Source organism: Rhipicephalus microplus, chromosome 6 (assembly GCF_043290135.1).
Source record: "Rhipicephalus microplus isolate Deutch F79 chromosome 6, USDA_Rmic, whole genome shotgun sequence".
Classification (NCBI taxonomy): Eukaryota; Metazoa; Arthropoda; class Arachnida; order Ixodida; family Ixodidae; genus Rhipicephalus; species Rhipicephalus microplus.
This window is the reverse complement of record NC_134705.1, coordinates 73,483,957-73,504,632: the sequence shown is the minus strand read 5'-3', so window position 1 is coordinate 73,504,632 and position 20,676 is coordinate 73,483,957.

The following is a 20,676-nucleotide window of genomic DNA, read 5'->3' as shown; positions in this document are numbered from 1 at the left end:
CGACGTAATAAATTAGCCTTCGAAGTGACCAACAATGTAAATTACTCCTCCAACTTGTACACTGCAAGTGCAGTCATGTGCAATTTTAAAGTGAAATCTTTGCAGACCAAGTCGAGTGAGGTTCACTGTATATCTCCTCACAGGCTTGAATTGATGTAAATTATACGGTGTTCGTATTGCAAGCTTTGTAGCCCAAGAAACATCCAGTCACCCCATTTTCCAGCTCCTAACGTTATAAGTACGTTTTGAAATGTCGCGCAAAAAAAAGATGTAAGAGAAGGTTTTCTGGAGTTTTTCAGATAAAAAGTGTTGGACCTCTGAGCTCTACTACTGCGGCGCGACTAACATCAAGCAAAGGACACGTTTTGCAAGATGAAAAGCTTTAACCCTTTCGACCCTGGCAGTGTCAATTGACACCACCGCACAACATTTCCCCTAGTATCTCGGAAACGTAACCGATAATACTCATTCTTGGGAACATAGTTCTTCAATTATCCCCAATGCAATTGACATCAATATTGCGGCACGTTTGGGGAGGTAGCAGCCACAAAGAAGAAGAAGCGCAACCGAGATCTTCCGTCAAGCCGAGGCGCGTAAAATGAGGCGGGTAAGCGCCATTTTTTGGGCGACGTACCGAAGCTGTTTCAGTGAGTATTAGGCTGAAAAGTTAGACGTTGGTGTCCATTTCATGCACACCATTTTTCGGCAGGAAAAAACAAGCCTTTTTTATTTTTCAATAACTGGGCCCTAATCACCTATTTTGATGACACGTTAATTATTCTAAAAATGTTTGTACCAGTGACTCAATTTTTTGTTCGTAGACTTCTGAGGTCCTAACTACGAGAACAACGCGCACAAAAAGTGTATCCGACCAAAATAAAAAATCCAGGGCTGAAAGGGTTAAAGTAACTGAAAAAGAAAGAAAAAGAAATTGGTGAGCCAGTGCTGCCACAATGCCACGCGTCAGCTCGTGAGAAGGCTCGATAATGATGATGGCTGCTCTTCTGCGGCGGGGAATGAACCAAAGGCAGTCGCCACAAAAGCAACACGCGTATGGTTTATAACAATCTCTTTTAATTTTTAAGTGGCTAAAAAGAAATATTCATTTCTATATATCTTGCCAAATAAGGGAAGAAATGTGTCGATATTCAGCAGACTATTTTCTAAAGCTGTTTTTGGTCATCATTGCAATTGCGGCACATCAATCGACGGAACCAAATGTCATCAAGAGTGTTTGCAAACAGTGAGAGGGTCATAAGCCACGCGAAATTTACTTGCAGCTCTGTGGTTGTGCAGAAACGTACAGCCAACAGCTTCGCCAACATGTCTATCTACCTTCACGAATACCCTTTCTTAGTGTCCGAGGTGAAAACGCAAGAAACTCGTGCTTTTGCTAGCAGAGAGAAGCACGCTCGTACTGTTGGTGCTATCTAAGGGGCCGGACATTTCTCACGTCGGCAGCGGCGACAGCTTTGGAAACTGACAAAACGACGCTAATGTATACAGAGAGTACCTAGAGTACGATCTTTCATATTCTTCAGTTGGCAAACTGTGCTTCGGTTCAAGATCAAATAAGCATAACCCATTTTTAACAAGTTTTCTTTGATAACTGCACATAACGGAGCCAAGTCAGCACCATTTTTTCACAATACGCGGTCTTTTAGCAACCAAAAATAATCAGCACACCATTATTACGTTAATAAATACAGGGTTTAGATAGATGTCGTTTCATTATGTCTACATATGACACAATGATATTTTAATAATTATATAGCTACTTGGTGAGCTGCGAACCCACATAAGGCAAATAATAAAACCTCACTGACTTATCAAAAATAGTATTGTCTACTCCAGTTTTCTGGGAACAATATATACTATTAGGGATGCTTCGCGTAATGCAGTTTCTTTTTGCTGTTCTAGTTATTTTTGAGACACTTTATATGTGACCCTCACTTCAGAGTACGGGTGCTAGCGCTGGACAAAGCAGCTTAAAAGATAACGAACAGGGTGATGTGGTTAGTATGCCGCCTCAATCTATGTGTATTTGCCACGAGAATAAAGAGGTGGTTGTATGTGACTGCTCTCTGGGAAAGCGATTGATATACATGACTGTTACGTAGCATACGAATCGTGCTATCATCTAAAAAAGCGCACTGACGCAATTTTGTAAAAGTAGCAGATTACCACTCCGCAATGAAGTGATCGGTTGCAGTGCATACCGTGAGGCTGCGCTCGGAAGCATGACTTATACCCAAAAGTGTAATCATTGCCACAATTTTTGAAAACTGTGATATTGTAATTACCCATATCTAGTTATTGGTTACCCAGCTCATGTATGCTGCCTAATAATGCAAAGCAGCGTTCCACATTGTCAATTGCGTAATGCCGTGTCTATTTTTACGGAAAGACCGTCATATTGGAGGTCTAAATGTGCGGCATGAGCGGGAATGTAGCCAGAACATGATATATTATTGGTAGGAAAATCATATTTGAGAGTTCAGTACTGTCCTTGAACACATAAATTGGACACATAATAATAATCAAACGTTCACTTATTCAGCCCAGGAACAACCATGGGTGTTTGTACTGGCGCACAGAAAAATACAAAAACAGAGGAAAACATTCACCTTGCAATATCAGAAATAAAATTTGTTATAGAATTGCACATATGCAACTATGCGCAGGCCAAATAAAAATGTCAACAGTGTACGAGGCTCTGTACAGTACAAACCTTGGAGCAGAACAACGACTGGGAGATGTGAAAAGCATCTAGGTCCATAAAGTAAGCACTGTAAAGACGTAGTACCGTGCCAATAGTCGAATGTTCACAGAGGCAGGCGGTTACATGAAAAGGTCTATTATTTGTGGCGAGCTTACGTGCAATTCGGATATTGAGACAGTTGTGCAGTACAGGGTTGGATATCGTACTACGCACATGCTTATAAAGAAATAAGAGATCAGCGCGATTTTGTCAGCAGCAAAGTGATGGCAGTGATGATAATCCAGCAACGTTAGAACGAGGTCCAGAGTCATATCTAGCGAAACGATGGATATAAAAGCGTAGGAAGTTTTCGTGGACTCACTTAGTGGTGTTGCTGCTGCAATTAGGAATGCCATTACAGATCACTGATGCATGGTCTAGTTGAGGAAGATATAGCGCTTTGTACAATTTGCGGAAGGGTACAGGAGAACTGAATTCTCCATACATTCTGCAAACACAGCCTAGGGTGTGAAGATCCCGCAAAGCAATACGCTTAGTTTGAGCAGAAATGTGTAAGGTGCTATCATTAGGAACACTTAGATCATTGATCTCACACAACTTACACAACGACACAGAATACACAGAACATAAAGATGGCGCACTAGGTGTTTTTCGAATGAAACTCATTACCTTTGTTTTGAAATATTTAGGAAATGGGTATTGCTCCCGCAACCACTCAGAAAAAACACAAATCAGACTGTAACAAGCGAAGATCGATAACTGAATTTTCCTAAATGTCTTTAAGACATCAGGATACAGAAGGAAGGATGACTTCTTAATCACAAAAGGAACATAATTAACATTAACTAAAAAGATGAGTCACCCGAATACATACCCTTGAGAAACGCCACTAGTAGCTTTATACAAACAGGACGTTTGGCCATTAACGGCAACATAACATGATCTATCAAAAGGATAACTATGGAGGAGATTCACAGTTGAATAATCAACATGAAAATGTGCGTGTTTATTCACAAGCAGCAAATGGCTGGCAGCATCAAAAGCTTTGCTAAGGTCACAGTAAATAGCGTCAACCTGTCTTCTCTACAAAATAAGCGTTGAGACTTGCATCATGGAACTAGCAAGATTAGTGAGAATTGAGCGGCCAGCGAGAAACCCATGCTGATTTACAATCAATGAGTTTTTCACATAAAAGACAATATTTTGTGAAGAGCAAGCGCAGAGACTTTTGAAGCGGCACAAAGAAGAGAAATAGGGCGATAGTTCGAGGCGTCACATTTACAGCCTCACCTAAAAACTGGGAAAACACAAGCAGTTTTCCACATGCTAGAAAACTTTGAGGCATACAGACGCTTATTAAATATGGCATTCAATGCAGGTAAAGTATACTAACATAGGCTTTGATTATGGCAGAAGGGATGCTATCTGGGCCAGCTGAAAAGGATGGTTTCAAGCGCTTAATGCATTCTGAAATGGAATCTTCATCTAGTGACACCGCATCAGCTATGCCAACTGCCTTAACATGTCGACCATTACTAATTGCAGAAGCTGGAGTCTTATAAACAGATGAAAAGTGCATGGCAAAACAGCCAGCAACGGCTTGAACTTCTGCATTTAGATCCAGTATCTTGACGGACTCGCCACTCTTGTTCGACCGTTTGCGCACACACTTCCAAAACTCAGCCGGCCTGCCAGACGCACTTTAATAATAATAATAATAATATTAATAATAACAATAATAATAATAATAATAATAATAATAATAATAATAATAATAATGTTAATAATAATAATAATAATAATAATAATAATAATAATAATTACATCTTGATTTAACGTCGTGAAACCCTAATAATTGATTATGCGAACCGCCGTAGTGAAGGGTGCCGGGAATTTCGACATCCTAGGGCTGTTTCGCGTGCAACCGAATGTAAGTATAGGCACACGACGATTTTCTTCTCCATCGAAAATGCCGCCACCGCAGCCGATATTCGGTCCCCGCGACTACCAGGTGAGCATTCAAGAGCCCATACCCCTTGACCACTGTCGCGTGGCGTACAACTAAGCGTCCTATGCCTCCTCACACATTTGCGGAGGTATTTTCCTCTCGCCTCATTTCAAATGTGATGAATTATTAAAAAAGATGTGCGATTCATGAACGATGTATTGCCAGTGCCTTCATGGCGTAGAACTGGAACTCACGTCTGATTCCTTGGTGAGGCAGTTGCGAGGAACTCATGCTTGTGGGACCACTCGTTCCTCTTGTTTTGTCCCACGAATTCCGTGAACGTGGCTGATGTGGGGCTCGACGCAGGATCGGGTCCCTTGCGCCCAGTCACACGGTCGTCAGCTGGAGTCATTACCTCGGAAATCCTGCGTAATGCTACGACAGCAGCGGATAGCAGTTTTACTTCCAGTCTCAAAATTTAAATTGTGTGAATGTGCTGAAAAGCGAACGATAATTGTACATGCTTGGTGTTTCAAGGACCTGCCCTCACCTTCGCAATCCGCAATCAGCCCCACTTCGTTCTTCTTCTGTGTAGCACGAAGCTTATTCCATATTTGGGTGTTTGTGGTTTGCCTGAACCCACTATATGACATTAGTGATGAAAATTGCTGTAGGTCGTCAGAAAAATAGATACGAAATTGACAGATCCCGCGTACCTCAGGAATCGATGTTGTGCAAAGCATGCGGATGTAGGAGGACTGTGTTGTAATTTTTTTTTTGAATGGGACGTTACGAAGTAGAGTTAAGGTTACCTACATATGCACGCACAAAAATACGTTAAACTGCCGCATTTGCTTGATATATCGAGTAGTTTTTTTTCACATTTACGTAAAATGTAAACAACAACATGAATACTAGCCCCACCAGATGCAGTAACATTATATGACGCTCATATGAAGCGTAAACTGATATACAATTCAGTTACGCAATAAATTGCATTGTCCGAAACACGTGAAAATAGCAGGGCATAATAAATGTAAGTCACCGCATAAACAATTGCACAATTTAGCTTGCAAGTGTGCAGCGGGCCGAACGCTTCACCGAAGAATGACGAAGGATGGCATAGATGCCTGCTGACTACACAATCATTGAAGGCGTAGTGGGTATTCTGCGAGAGGGCTTGCAGCAGCAATTCAAAGAGTGTTAAAATAAAAGCTAGGGGACCCTAAAACTTCGCTTTTTGGAGTTGAACGTGAGAGCGACATTCTGTTCGTATTGCTTACTTCAAATACTTAGCCCCATGAACCTTTTTCGAATTTGCTATACACCCACTATGTGGCCTTAAGAGAATAGGAGCAGTAGCGTGTTTACCTCTTGCGGGGATTCATGTGTGGGGTTTACCATCCCGAAACCACCATATGATAATCAGAGACACCGTATTGGAGGGCTCCGGACATTTCAACCAGCTGGGGCTCTTTAACGTGCGCCCCGATTTTAGCACAAGGGCCTACAGCGTTTTCACGTCCATCGAAAATACAGCTGCTGCAGACGGGATTCGATCCATCGACCTGCGGGTGAGCAGCCGAGAACCTTTGCCACTAGACCACCACGGCGGGGCATTTTGAAGGGGTGTACCGACTGCCAACCACGGAACATTATAATCACGTATTCGGATGCCCGGTGGTAGTGAACGTTGACCACACAATATTGTTGAAAAATTTCATGTTGCACTGTGAAGCATATGTACAGGACGCGTGTGTTTGTGAAGAATGAACGCTACTTTGACTGCATTTCTAAGCAGAGGATGTTCTTCTCACTGTATGCACAAGCCCAGGAGTGGCCGTGTGGTGTAACATCTGCTTGCCACGCAAACGATTGCAGTTATATTTTCAGTAGGACCCGAAAAACCTGTTTCGGCCCCACTCTGCTCCATGGTTTTCTTTTACCAAATAATTTGCAGCGTTCTCGTTTTTTTGGTCACACAAAAGATGGTGATTTTACGCTGACAACTAATGACGCTGACACTGACACCCACGCCAACGCTGACACTAACACCGACACCAGAATTCCCGCGAAACGAGCTCTTTAACGCTACCAAGTTAAAAGGCCGCTCTTTGTGCTTTGGCTACGGTTGTGCGGCACGTTCCTTGCAGGCTTGGCTTTTTTGGGGGGGGGGGGGGAGGCTTGAGATCGACTAAAACCAATATTGTTACTTTTTAAACATTTAATTTTTGCTTACAGGTATTATATTCAAAGAAATCTGATTAGACATGTTCTTAAAATTTTGAAGACGCAATAATTTAGAATGTTTGCATTTACACGCTTATCTGACATGACGTACCAAACCACGGACAGATTTCTAAATTAGTACAATGTCAGCAGAAAGTGTTTTTTATGCGTTTAATTATTTGTGCAAGAAAAGGCATGAACTGGTTGAGCGAGCAAATATCGAAGTGTTGGTAGTTCGCCTCCGTGCTACTACACAAAACGTCCTAAAAAAAGCAACGACATTTAAAGAAAGTGTATGCGCAATTTGGTTCAGTTTGTCACACATTAACTACATGTGTACGTTTGTAGCTTAATAAGAGTTGTTGCATATCAAGGTTGTAAACTGTGCAGCACGATATTTTGTTTCAGTCACTATTTTTTGTGATGTGCCTTCATTTCATATTGCACACTTTATGCCAACGTGAATTAGCCATAATTGAACTTTCCTGTGAAGAGACAGTGACCTCCTCATATATCTACGATGACTGATTTTAATTTTTATCTGAAACAGTCGAAATAACAAGAATGCTTGACGCTTTGAAAAAAAAATCGATTAGTTGCGCATGAGGAAAATAAGTACTTCATTTTCTTCATTTTGAGCGTCCCTTTATGTTTTGCCTTTACGAAGTCTTTGTTGGCGTGTTTCTTGTATGCTCATGAAATGCACTTTGATCGCATTAGTGTAAAGGGGGGGGGGGCAATGAAGAACCTATATATTTTATGAAAAGCTGAGGTTAACAAACCTGAACAACCGATTTACGCAAACCTTCGCAGGGCAGTATACAAAGAAAAGGAGCAAGCACAATTTCAAGACAAAAACTGACAGATGAATCCATAAAGTACGATTAAGTAACAAGAATAAAACACAGCGTAGCAGCGGACCTGTGCAGGTCATCTGGCAGTCGCATCACAAATAGGGCGTCGCAAAATGGCCACAATGATCTATTTTTGCCATGATAGTGTTGTGCCTAAAGAGCGTTGACAGATGGGGTACGCGCAACTCCGGCACGAAACGTGCGCAGGTAACATCATCTCGGTGGTTTAAACCAGTAGCAAGGTTTGACCCACGCAGAGGTATAAGAGGTTGTGTTGTACGTCGGTGGTTTTTTCTTTCGTGGAGCAACAGTCTGTGACCGTCTCAACTAATACTGAACCTTCACGCACAAGGTTCTCTAACTGTTTGTATATATTTTTTTCTTTTTGTGCTGCCACTGGAAGTTTCCAGGGTCGCAATGGTTGCAGAAGTTGCTATTTATATCCCACAAAAGTCATTTGTTTCCCGCCAGTGGCCAGCTGTGTCCCCTGCAGATCGCCCACTAAGCCGCGGGAGGTGTCGGCGACAGAGGCTTGTTATCCGATTAGTCGGATTAATTGGCCCAGCTAAAAGATACCCTGGTTTTATGGGAAGCCTAAAAATGCCACAACTGTGTTGCTGACATACAAAGGCATGAGTGATACTCCTCGTTGGGGCTGCAAAGGCCTGCGCTATTGTGACATAAAGAAGCAAAGAGTTAAGTCGAGAAGAAATGCATACTCAGATTCAACAGAATGTGTCGGTCAGTCATTCAACTCATGTGAATATTTTATGTAATAGCTCATATTCGCACCTCAAATTGCTCAATTGTAAACAACTGTGTTTCGGACAAGACCAATAATTTGGACAAGTATATAGTACGGTAGGTTCAATACAAAACGAAAGAGGAATAATCCGTTCCTTTTGTTTTCACCCTTCGTGGCGTATAAAAAAGTCGCCGAACAGCTTCTTGTGTTCTTCCGTGATTAGGCCAAATATTGATTGCTTTATACTGTGGTCAAACGGATGCTTTTCTTTTTTTGATTTGATTGATACATGGGATTAGCGCTCTAACACACTTAGCGCTCCAATATAAAGATATGATTATGAGAGATGCTGTAGTGGAGGGCTCCGGAAATTTTAACTTTCTGTGGTTCTTTAACGCGCACCCAAATCTGAGAAAACAGGCCTGCAACATTTCAGCCTTCATCAAAAATGGAGCCGCCGCATCCGGGATTCGATCCTGCGAGCTGCGGATCAGCAGCCACGTATCTTAGCCACTAAACTACTACGGTGGGGCTTCCCTTTTTTGTACACTTTATGCTCTTAGTTTAAAGGATAATTATCTCGAAATGCATGCCACGGCTTCTGGTCGATTATTTTGTGTTTCCTAAAACTCACTGCTGTCACTTTCCAACTACTACAATGCTGCTAATAATACTACTGCTAGTGCTACTGTTAATTCTATTAAAATTACATAAAATTTATGAAGAATTTGATTTTGGAATAAGTGTTAGACAACAAATTTACGTACAAATGTTAATGCTTTTGTTGTTGTTGTTGAGTGGACTATGCCTTCTCATCCAAAGTTATATATTGCGCGATTCTGCAGTAAGAATTTTTCATCTACAGGAGAACAATTTTATGCATTTTTCGTAAAGAAATACATTATTAGAAAAACTGTATGTTAGCCTTCCAGAGCTGATCGAGTCCTTGTTTGTCTTTTATCACGATTCGATGCAAAGTGATGTCAAGTGATGCCAAAGTATGCTGGTACATACGAAGTAATCTGAAGTGATGCTAAGTTCCAGTAGAGCGCTGCACAGCCATCTTTCACCGTTTCTGTCATACAACGCCTAGGAGTACCTTAAACATGTCGGTTTCGATTGTCTTGCTTGGCAGCGCACTTCAATTCACGGCAGTGGCTTTCACGTGCAACCCCCGTTGGTCTCCCTATGTCTGCCTCTGTCATCGCATCTACGTGCGGGCTTTATAAGCACAATGAAGCGCTTGCGCTGTTGGCCACAGAGGGTCCAAGCACCATATACAGACGCTTGTACCATTTATGGGAGGGATAGACATGCAGTACAAAGCAGCACAATACGTTTAACAAAGTGGGTACGCTAAAGGCACGTTTCCACCAAGTATGGATTCAGAAAACAGGTAGGCGGATCCATAAGTGGAGAAGGATTATGCGCGAAAGCATCGTGCTTGCCTGGACCACGCCTTGGCCGTTGTTTTTCTCGAGGAAAATTTGGTCATTTAGGTCACAGCCAATCAGCATTTGAGACGCACGCGCTTTCTTACATCGATGTAATCGGTCACATACTATTCCGCTTGACTGCCTCTTTCAAATAATGTTTTTCAGTCAAAACCCCACCTGAAAGGAAGAGGGCTCATACAGTCGATTTTATTTTTATAGTGGCTGTACAATCTTGCAGAAGCTGAATCTGAACTTTTGATACTGATAGCGTAAAAGTTTCTTTCGCTTTCAATGTTGGTGTATTTGGATTAGAAAACTTGTAATTTGTTCATGACTCATAAGCAATAAATATTATCGGCTATTTATCAACCACTTTATTTTAAAATTAGTGGTATCCTAAATGCATTATTTATATTTTTTTTCTGCGGGAACTCATTTTAGGCTATTCTGATAGTGGGCGCAGAATAGAATGTGGTGGGAGTGCGCGGAATTCGAAACGGCTTGAGTGAGCTGAATTTGAAGTGCCCGCCGTGAACCATGTTGAAAGTCGGCAACGAGGAAGAAGAAGGCACAGATGTGAACCAATAAACGATAAATGACTGAAGTGCCTGTTCAATGCAGGAATTGTTTGAAGCACGTGCGAGAGAAAAATAAAGAAGAGTCGCAGCAGTGGCCGGGGGAAGATGAGCAGCAGAAGAACGGGGTTGCGAAGAAATACATGGGTAATGATTTATAAAATGTCCATGCGTCCTATCACGGAATTCGGCTGTGTGTTACTTTCGGGCAGTGCGACTTAAAAAATGAGACCGTTCATAATATTAGAAAGGAAAGCTTTACGACTGTGCCTTGGACTGCCCATGTTTGTTGCTAACAATGTGCTACACAAGGAAGCGTGTCTACCTTCATTGTTAAATATATTCAAAATACTTAGTGTACATACATTTTTAAAACTATACTTTTTGCCCCAGACAGAATCATTTTATGCTTTTATTAAACAGCCAAGCTTATTTTTTGAAACTCAGCGGTCGCGATTCCACAACCCACAGATCATGTTCGTTCAAGCGCTGCTAGAACCACTCAACGTCAAAATCAAACTTCTTTTCTCAACAAGTAACTTTGGTTTAAATATTCAGATAGAATTTGAGAATATTTACTCTTCTAACGCGAAGCAAATGCCATTTCAATATTTATTTGATCAGCTTCAGGATTACTTAGCACACGTGATCATGAACAACGTAATTGCGACTGATGCATCCGTATCAAATGAAAATGCTGGGGCAGGTATCTTCTCATGTTCTCTTGACTGGTCCTTTTCGATTAGACCACCAGATTACACACCAATAGTCATAGGAGAATTATTTGCTATTGTACTTGCACTACGGAAACCTCCTTTGGGCGAATCAGAATCAGTTGTAATTACAGATTCTTTTTTCAGTATGTGCTGCTCGGGAGCCAACTAAACACTTATGCACATGTTTCGACAACTCATACCGAGAAACTTGCAAAACCTGCAGCTGTTATGGGTACCAGGCCATCGTGGCATATATTTCAATGAGATGGCGGATGCACTAGCCACAGTATGTATTAGCGGTTCTCTTATGCCGATTTTGCCTGATACGGCTTACGCGACAGCAATAAGGTTTAGAAACCTCTGTTTGCACGAACTCAACTCCTACTCATTAGATCAATTTTGAGATTTCACACATCTAAGATGCTGCTGGAATAGACAGTCATGCGAAACACGGCGATTACAAGTTACTCATACCAGATTGCGTTAGAATTTCACAACTAAATTTTATTTGCATAAAGTTGGTCTCAAGGCGTCCCCATTATGTCAGGTTTGCGAAGAAATGAAAACGATGGATCATTACTTTTTATTCTGTCGCAGATATTCTTTTTAGCCGAAAAGATACCTGGTAGCTCCACTTTAAAAATTAGGATTAGAATGAAATGTGGTAGTAATTTTATCGTTTGACAGCATTAAATTTTGTTATAGCCACAAGGACGTCTGCTCTGCGGTATTCGACTACATAATTGAAACAAGGCGATAGCCATGTTAAAGTGCAATATATATATATATATATACATATATATATATATATATATATATATATACATATATATATATATAGAGAAATATATATATATATATATATACATATATATATATATATATACATATATATATATATAGAAATATATATATATATAAATATATATATATATACATATATATATATATATATATATATATATATATATATATATATATATTCATATAAGGAAAAGAGTGTATTCCTAAGGGCTCGTTTTTCTGTGTTCTCACACAATATTAATTAGATCCAACAGACAATAATGCAACGGAATGTACAGGGGAAGGTACTAGACCAAATTTTAATGCAAATATGAAGAAAAGTGGGTGAAAAGATAACTTCCCCTGGGCAAGATCCGAATCTGCGACCTTCGAATGACGCGTTCGATGCTCTACCACTGAGCTACCACGACAGCCTTCCCCCCATCCAATTTGTAGGGTTTGTACGTGAACTGAACGTGGGAGTGTCAGTCAGCGCCACCAGTAGCCAAGGCGGCGAGTGTGGCACACTATTTTTGGGCCTGTTTGGCGTCACGTAGCACGTGAACTTGTTACGAGTGGGCAGCTGACCAATAGTCCTTCGTATACAACCTAGAGGCACTAAGTCTGCCTGTACGAGACCCTCGTTAATGAATAAGGAAGAAAGTGTATACCTAAGGGCTCGTTTTTCCGTGTTCTTACACAGCATTAATCAGATCTAATAGCCAATAATGCCACGGAAAATATAGGGGAAGATATTAGACCAAATTGTAATGCAAATATGAAGAAAAGCGGGTAAAAAGTAACTTGCCGTGGGCAGGATCCAAACCTGCAACCTTCGAATGACGCGTTCGATGCTCTACCACTGAGCTACCATGACAGCAATCGCCCCAGCCACTTTGTAGGGTTTATATGTGAATTGAACTTGGGAGTGTCAGTGAGTGCTACTAGTAGCCATGGCGGCGAGTGTGGCACACTCGTTGTGGGCCTGTTTGGCGTCACGTAGCACGTGAACTTCTTATGAGTGTGCAGCTGACCAATAGTCTCTCCTATACAACCTAAAGGCACTAAGTCTGCCAGTAGGAGACCCTCGTTAATGAATAAGGAAAAAAATGTATACCTAAGGGCTAGTTTTTCCGTGTTCTTACACAATATTAATCAGATATAATAGACAATACGGCCTCGAAAAGTATGGGGGAAGATATTAGACCAAATTGTAATGCAAATATAAAGAAAAGTGGGTGAAAAGATAACTTCCCGTAAACAGGACCCGAACCTGCGACCTTCGACTGACGCGTTCGATGCTCTACCACTGAGCTACCACTGTGAATAAAGCCACGAAAAGTATAGGGGAAGATATTAGACCAAATTGTAATGCAAATATGAAGAAAAGTGGGTGAAAAGGTAACTTGCTGTGGGCAGGATCCAAACCTGCGACCTTCGAATGACGCGTTCGATGCTCTACCACTAAGCTACCACGACAGCCATCCCCCCAGCCACTTTGTAGGGTGTATATGTGAATTGAACGTGGGAGTGTCAGTCAGCGCCACCAGTAGCCATGGCGGCGAGTGTGGCATGCAATACGCGTCACTGGGTCGTCGCATGCTGCAGAAAATTCGAGCTGAGCCTACAAGTTGTCTCAGTCGGACACAAATAACAACTGAACGGTGTTGAAGAGCGAGCGGCTGTATTGCTCTGTAGCGCATAGAAACAAACAATGAACAACAAAAATATTCATCTCGTGTGTACACTTGTGTATATAGAAAAGGCACAGTGAAATAGGCTGATAACTGATGCAACGCCGAAGCTGAGTGAATACTAACGAATATCAACATTTGATAAAATATATTTACTCGTTTCAAACGCAAACACACGTGAATATATGAAGACACAAAGAAAGTGAGGTCTGAGCAAGCTGACATTTAGCACTGAGAAGCACACATCGTGTGACTGATTTCTCCTGAGCAGAGAATAAATACAGGTCACATTTAAATAAGAAGAAAGAAAAACGAAAAAGTTCGGTAATAAACAAGCGATAGAAAGCCGGGAAAACAATGTACAATCTCTTCACCATGAAAATAGGTATAAGACAAAAATGATTCTTTATTGAACAACTTTTATCCGTAGCCTCTGATTGGCAGCTATGGCAAAGTTTGGCGCGGCTGCATCCACGTTTACACCTAGGGGTACATTTCCATCTCGATTACTGAGCCAAAAATGAAGATTTAAACCTAGTGGCAAAAGGAACAGTTAGCTGATTTCTGGTAGCAGCGTATGCTGAATTGCGCACTAGAGTGGCATCACAACACTGGTACTCAGTATGCCCTTATTCAAAGTGCCGTCACTTGAGGAGATAAACGCCAAGGTGTGCACTTCCACTAAAACCTACGCCCGCGATAATGAGTAGACCACGAAGTGCTTCAGTAGTGCTAGAGACAGACTTCATTGCTTGAGAGTGTAAGCGAGAAGGTGTGTGTCTGGCGTGTGTCTCGCTGGCATGTGCCACGCTGGCGTGTGTCTGGCTTCTCCGAAATCTGATGATGTAATACTTAAGCGCCCACCGATAGTGACAAAGCCACCCGCTGCCCGCTGACCGAGGTACTGTTGAACACTGGTAAATGGACAAGAAAAGCTTAACTCTGTAATTTATGACCGTTTCTTTGTAAGCAAGCTTGTCTCTGTTATCGACATTCCTAAACATAGTATCAAGACTCCAAGCATTACCTAGCGACCCTAAACACTTGCACTCTGCTTCGCAACGAATATACTTCAGCGTATAAAAGAATGTATGGTGGGTGTCGAGAAAAGGACGAGCCACCGTCCCCATGGCGAGGCCCACCGTCAACCTCACCTTTATTTGAACATATACAAAACTCAGTCCACTCGTCCTGCCTTGACCCCACTACATTCTTTCCTCATCTTTATGTTGGCGTCGCACACAATTCCCTACATCCTCCGCCCCGTCAAATGAACCTAACTGTCCCGAAAATTCTTGAGCAGGCTGTATCGTCATTCTACGAATTTGGCAACCTAATCCGCGCCCTCACAAGGGCGCGTGGCACCGAGGAACAATAACCCACAGGTATCAAGTGTGCGTATGATGTCCAAGTCACTGCTTGTCGGATCATCCGGGCACCTCAATGAACTTGATTTTCCATCTATACTTTCGACGCTATAGTCCCAGGCTCGCGCCTTCGAGCGTGTTGACCTTGCTGAGCTTGCGCTGTCTCTAAATAGTCAGTGTCGGGATGAAAATTCGCAATAAAAGCTGTTACAGAAAGATCTTAGGTAGCCTTTTCAGGGGAGCCTTGGCTTTCCCGTCTTGGCTGCATTTACCTTGTGAGCACCTGCCTTCTTCTTGCACCTCGGCTTGGGTTGCATCATTGGCTACTGTGATTCAGTTTGTGCATTTGGCATCAGCAGTGATGCAGCCAACGCTATCCGCTTTTTTCTCTTCCTTGGTTTTTGCAGTTTTCTCGAAGAGCTACATTCATGAACTTTGCAGGCAGGAGGCTCCTGTGCCCTTAGCCCTTTCTATTCTTTTATTTCTTCCGGCTTGTTGCTGTGGCTGTGATATAATTCCTGCGGTAACATGTAAGCAGGTAATCGAGGATTTGTTCACACAGAACACTGTCGACGTTCGTGATTAATCATCCTTGGTATTTGTTGCAAGGTATCTTGAATTTCTAAAGGCATCGCAGCATTCGATCATAGTAGTCTCTTCGCCAGCAACATACACCTGAGTTGCCACTCTCTTGGAAACTTGACGGGTAATACACGTTGACGAGGGCTCTGAAGGTATAAAATAGGTCTCTAGAAGTTCGAAATGTTCTTTGGTTGTCTTCCATGTTGTATTATCTGTAGTTGGAAGGTTAGTTTGTATGCTTTCAAGACAGTCTTCGATCTATCAACGAGTTGAGCCGTCAACTTTTCTTGTGACAGTATCGCAAATGATAAAGCAGTGGCTAGATGGTTGTGCCACAGGCGATGAGAGCACCTCCACTTGCACTTCTGATACTTCGCTTTATTTTATCTAAGTGAGCCTGCCGAGCCTTAAGCGCAACTTCAATCTTATATTCAGCTTTGACGTTTGCCAAAATAACTTTCCACACATAAATGTTGGCTTCCGCCATATCTGCTTCTATGTGATCGATGTCAATTTGTGTCGTCTATCTCTTCATCAATTCCTTCAAGAAGCTCTAGCTGGACTGTCAAAGCGTGGTGAATATTCCGCAACTCACTTACTTGGGGGCGTTCAAGATGCAGGACACTTTTTATGCTAGCGATGGTTTCCACGAAGGTCTTTTGTGCAGGACTACGCCTTTTGAATAGGGCTTCCATGATCCGGTCCAGTGTCGGCAAACGTAAAAAAATTCTGGCCGCCCACACCTTCAGGTAAACTAATGGCGTCTCCCTGCTATCCGTCACAGAGCATCGCATGAAGAAGCTGCGGGCATCGTCGATATGTCATGCTCCACGGTCTGGGTCAGGGCCAGAGTTAGGCCTCGCACATAAAGATTCACCCAATGGCGGCCTCAGCAAACGTCTTGGACACTGCAGATGCGGTTGAGATGTTGTTAGAGTCCACTCTGTCTCACAGCTAAAGGTTATTTATCTCGGCTTTCACGGCGCCAAAATGTTGAGAAAAGGGCGAGCCACCATCCCCATGGCGATGCTCACCGTCGACTTCTTCTTTATTTGTACTTGGTTGGTTAGACCCAAGAGGAACGGCGCAACCCACCAGGGGAGATCGGCAATGAATCGTGCAGCAGTAGGGTTTCGGGGAAAGAAAGAAGGGGGAGGCTGAACTATTTTTTGTATGAACGAAAGGCTTAGTTGTGCTAACAGGCATGAATTGTTTAAAAATAAAACAAATCAATGAAAATAATAAAGTGCAAACATAGTGCATAATATATGAATATACCAATGACAAAACTAAGTAATGAGTGTGTACTTGTAACATTAGCATGATAGCCGTTTTGATTCTCTTATATAGTTCTATATCGCTTCATATATGTCCCTGTAGCAATTACCTGTAGTGTCGAAGCCCCTAGAGAGAGCAGTAACGTTTCAGACAGCTGAAGTCCGTGTTTTTGGAAAGCTGGTATTAGAAATTTTCGCCTTAAATTTCAGGACCTGTGGCATTCTGTGAAAAAGTGCTCTATTGTTTCCGTTTTTGTGCAATAGGGACAATGGGAGGAAGAAACGAATCCAGGTGTGTATAAATAAAAGTTCAAAACTTGAATCCTGCATCGCAATTTAGTGAATGTCACTTCAAATTGTCTTGTTGCACACCAGGCGCTGTACCACTGAAACTTGTGGTGCTCAAAATCTGCGCCATTTAGAACAGAAGAGCTGGTGTGTTCCTTCCGTATAGAGAAATTTCGAAGTCGCTTGATAGTATGTAGGCAGCAGGGTATTAAAATTTTAAGGACGGGGCCATGAATTTATTCGGCCGCGAGTGTGTCCACCGCTTCATTTAGTGTTATTCTAGTGTGACCTGGCACCCAAACCAATCAGGTAATATGAACGTGATTGGGTATATACGCAAGAAGTGCTAATAAACGAGGTGATGTCTTTGGTGCTGTCAGAGCAGTGCAGACTGGCAAAGAATCGGTTAGTATAACAACCGATGAGGTATATGTGGGGAGCTTGCGTATGGCCGGGATCACTGCCATTTATTCTGCCTGGAATATCGGCGTAAAATCGGGCAGTCGCAGTGAATAAGACAAATTTAATGCTGTTGAGTAGATGCCAACTCCCGCTTTCTCGGCATTAACGGAAGCATCTGTGGCTATACCTGAACTTATCTGTAGGCTATTGAGATGGTCTTCGAACAAACCATTCAAATATTTTATCGGCAAAAGTTTAGCATCCTTAGGAACTATATCGTCAAACTGTATACTTATCGTAGATCCCGTGCCAGTGAGAAACTCACGTCACGAGTTTTTACCCCTAATGGCTGTAAACATTTTTGCACATAAACTATTTGAGATCAACGTAGCCAATACCACTCACAATAGAAAAATGGAAAGCTCTCCTGTAAATACCTATTGGGAGAGTCCCTGTGGGGAGACATGATGTTCAGAAATGTTTGAACAGTCAGTATGCGAAACCTAGTTTGTGCCCCACCGTGGTGGTCTAGTGGCTAAGGTACTCGGCTGCTGACCCGCTGGTCGCGGGATCAAATCCCGGCTGCAGCGGCTGCATTTCCTATGGAGGCGGAAATGTAGGCCCATGTGCTCAGATTTGGATGCACGTTAAAGAACCACAGGTGGTCGAAATTTCCGGAGCCCTCCACTACGGCGTCTCTCATAATCATATGATGGTTTTGGGACGTAAAACCCCGCATATCTAACCAATCAACCTAGTTTGTGGATAGGACAGATGTGGTTCAAGATAGAAAGCATTAGTAGCGACGAACTTGGGGAGGCCTAAACGCAGGCGCAATGCCTCATGCTATATAGAAAGAAGAGGACGTAGTTCATAAGTGGGTCCCCCACAGAACAACACACATCCAAACTCTAATATTGGGTGGACATACATGCAATATGTCATCAACAAGCTCTCCTATGCATTCCAATTTGACCATTGCTGATGCGTTTGAGCAACCCAATTGCACGTAATTCCTTAGACGCAATATACTCACTATGTGAACTCCATTTGGGATTTGCAGTGTATTTTACACCCCAATACTTTAATGAGTCAACCTGTGGAATGAAGTCCTACTCGCACATCAATGCTATTCTCACAGGAGAACTCAATGAAAATGCAAGAAGAACAGTTCTCTTAAAAATAAGTGACGTGCGCAGGTCACAAAGCCATACTTCAATAGCATTTAAATATGATTGTGAAGTGTTGTACAACGAGTGTATGTTATTGGAAGCTGAAAAAAGGCCAAATCGTCTGTGTATATACATACTTGCACTTTATCTCGAGTAGGGATAGAGCTTAATAATTTATTAAATAGAATGAGTGAAAGAACGGATTCCTGAGCAACTCTTGTCTGTTTGTATTGTTGTGAAGATAGCCCATTCTGCAAACAATAAATATACGTCCATTAAAAAATTGAATCAATGCAATTTCATATTCGGGAACCTTAACTCTTCGAAGCTCACTAATCAATAGGGCGTGCTCCACACTGTCGTGCACCTTAGCAATATCTCAGGTTACAAGAGTGGTGAATTGCTTTCTTTGCCGAGCAAGTTTAATTCTAGCTTCCAGGTCAACATGCGCAGACCGTATAGAGCAGCCAGGTCTAAATCCAATTTGAGATTCACTAAATAAATTATTTTGCTCTATCAATTTTTCCATCTTTCGATATAGAACCCATTCTATTAGCTTTACAAGATTAGAGGTGAGAGAAATTGGCCTAATGTTGTCTATAGAAAAACCAACTCCATGTTTTTAAGTAGTGGTGTTCCTTCAGCAACTTTCCAGTCAGGATGCACTGAGGCATTTCTATAGAAAAATTCATAGGTTTAGCGATATTGCTGAGAGACAAATAAAACATAACTTTATCATCACCGTAGTCATGTTATCAGGACCTGGGGATAAAGCTGGTAGTAATTGTACTACCTCTGATATCTCTTCTAGTGTTGTTGCTTTGTATTCATTGGCTTTTACTGTGTCCGACAAAGGGTGGGGTGGCACCAGTGTGAAGCAAATTTCTAAGCATTTCGAGATTGCTTCCAATACCTGCGACCATTCTGCAGGTGATAAACAAATCTATTCGAGATTTATTGGTGTTGGAACAATCTTTCTGTATTCTAGGAACAGAAAGAGGGTTTTCTTAATTTTTCTCTCCGACATTAACTATAATGTCTGAACTTGTACTCTTCTTTTGCTCTCAACCGTATGTCTGATTTTAGCAGCAACATATTTACAGTCTTTCGAATTAGGTGGATACTGTGTGTAGATTAGTTTCTTCCATGCTGCTTTTTGTTGCCTATAGTCGTGATCACAGTCAGCGTTCCGCCATGGTGAATGAATACTACTCCTTGTTGACTGCCTACTGAATTTGGATTTAATCATAGTTGCACCTAATAGCTGACACAAATTAGGGGACTTAGCCTACTCGCTTTGTCCTGCCTGTTCATTTAGGCCTAATTGTAATGTACTTTTAAATATGTGTATTTACCATAACTCCAGACAGATTTGTTTGTCGAAGCAAACAGGCATATAATTTCAAACAATTTTGGAAGGTGATCACTATTTGTGGCTGATGTAATGGTGGACCAGGAGGAAATTATACGACCCGAGTTGGAAAAAGTCAATTCTACTACAGAACGTGAAAGGCCAGATACATAAGTGGGGGACCTGGAATTCACAATGTAAACGCCATTTAGACTAGTCCAATCTAATAACCGTTTTCCACTGGCATCGGATCTATAACCCCATGTTATGTGGTGCGAATTGATATCTCCTGTGATTATTATAATTTTTTTTGCATGCAGCTACTACGGAATCTAGTAAACTGTTATTCACAACACCTGTGGAAAAATAAGCATTGATTATTGAAAATGAATACAACAAGGATTAGATATATCTATTGCTAAAATCTCAATCTCTGTCGATGCAAACTGATATTGTCACGCGGTCGTGACGTGGCCGAAGACAGGAGACTTCGTTTTCGGATTTAACTGTTTATTTGGACGAACCTGTGCCCGGT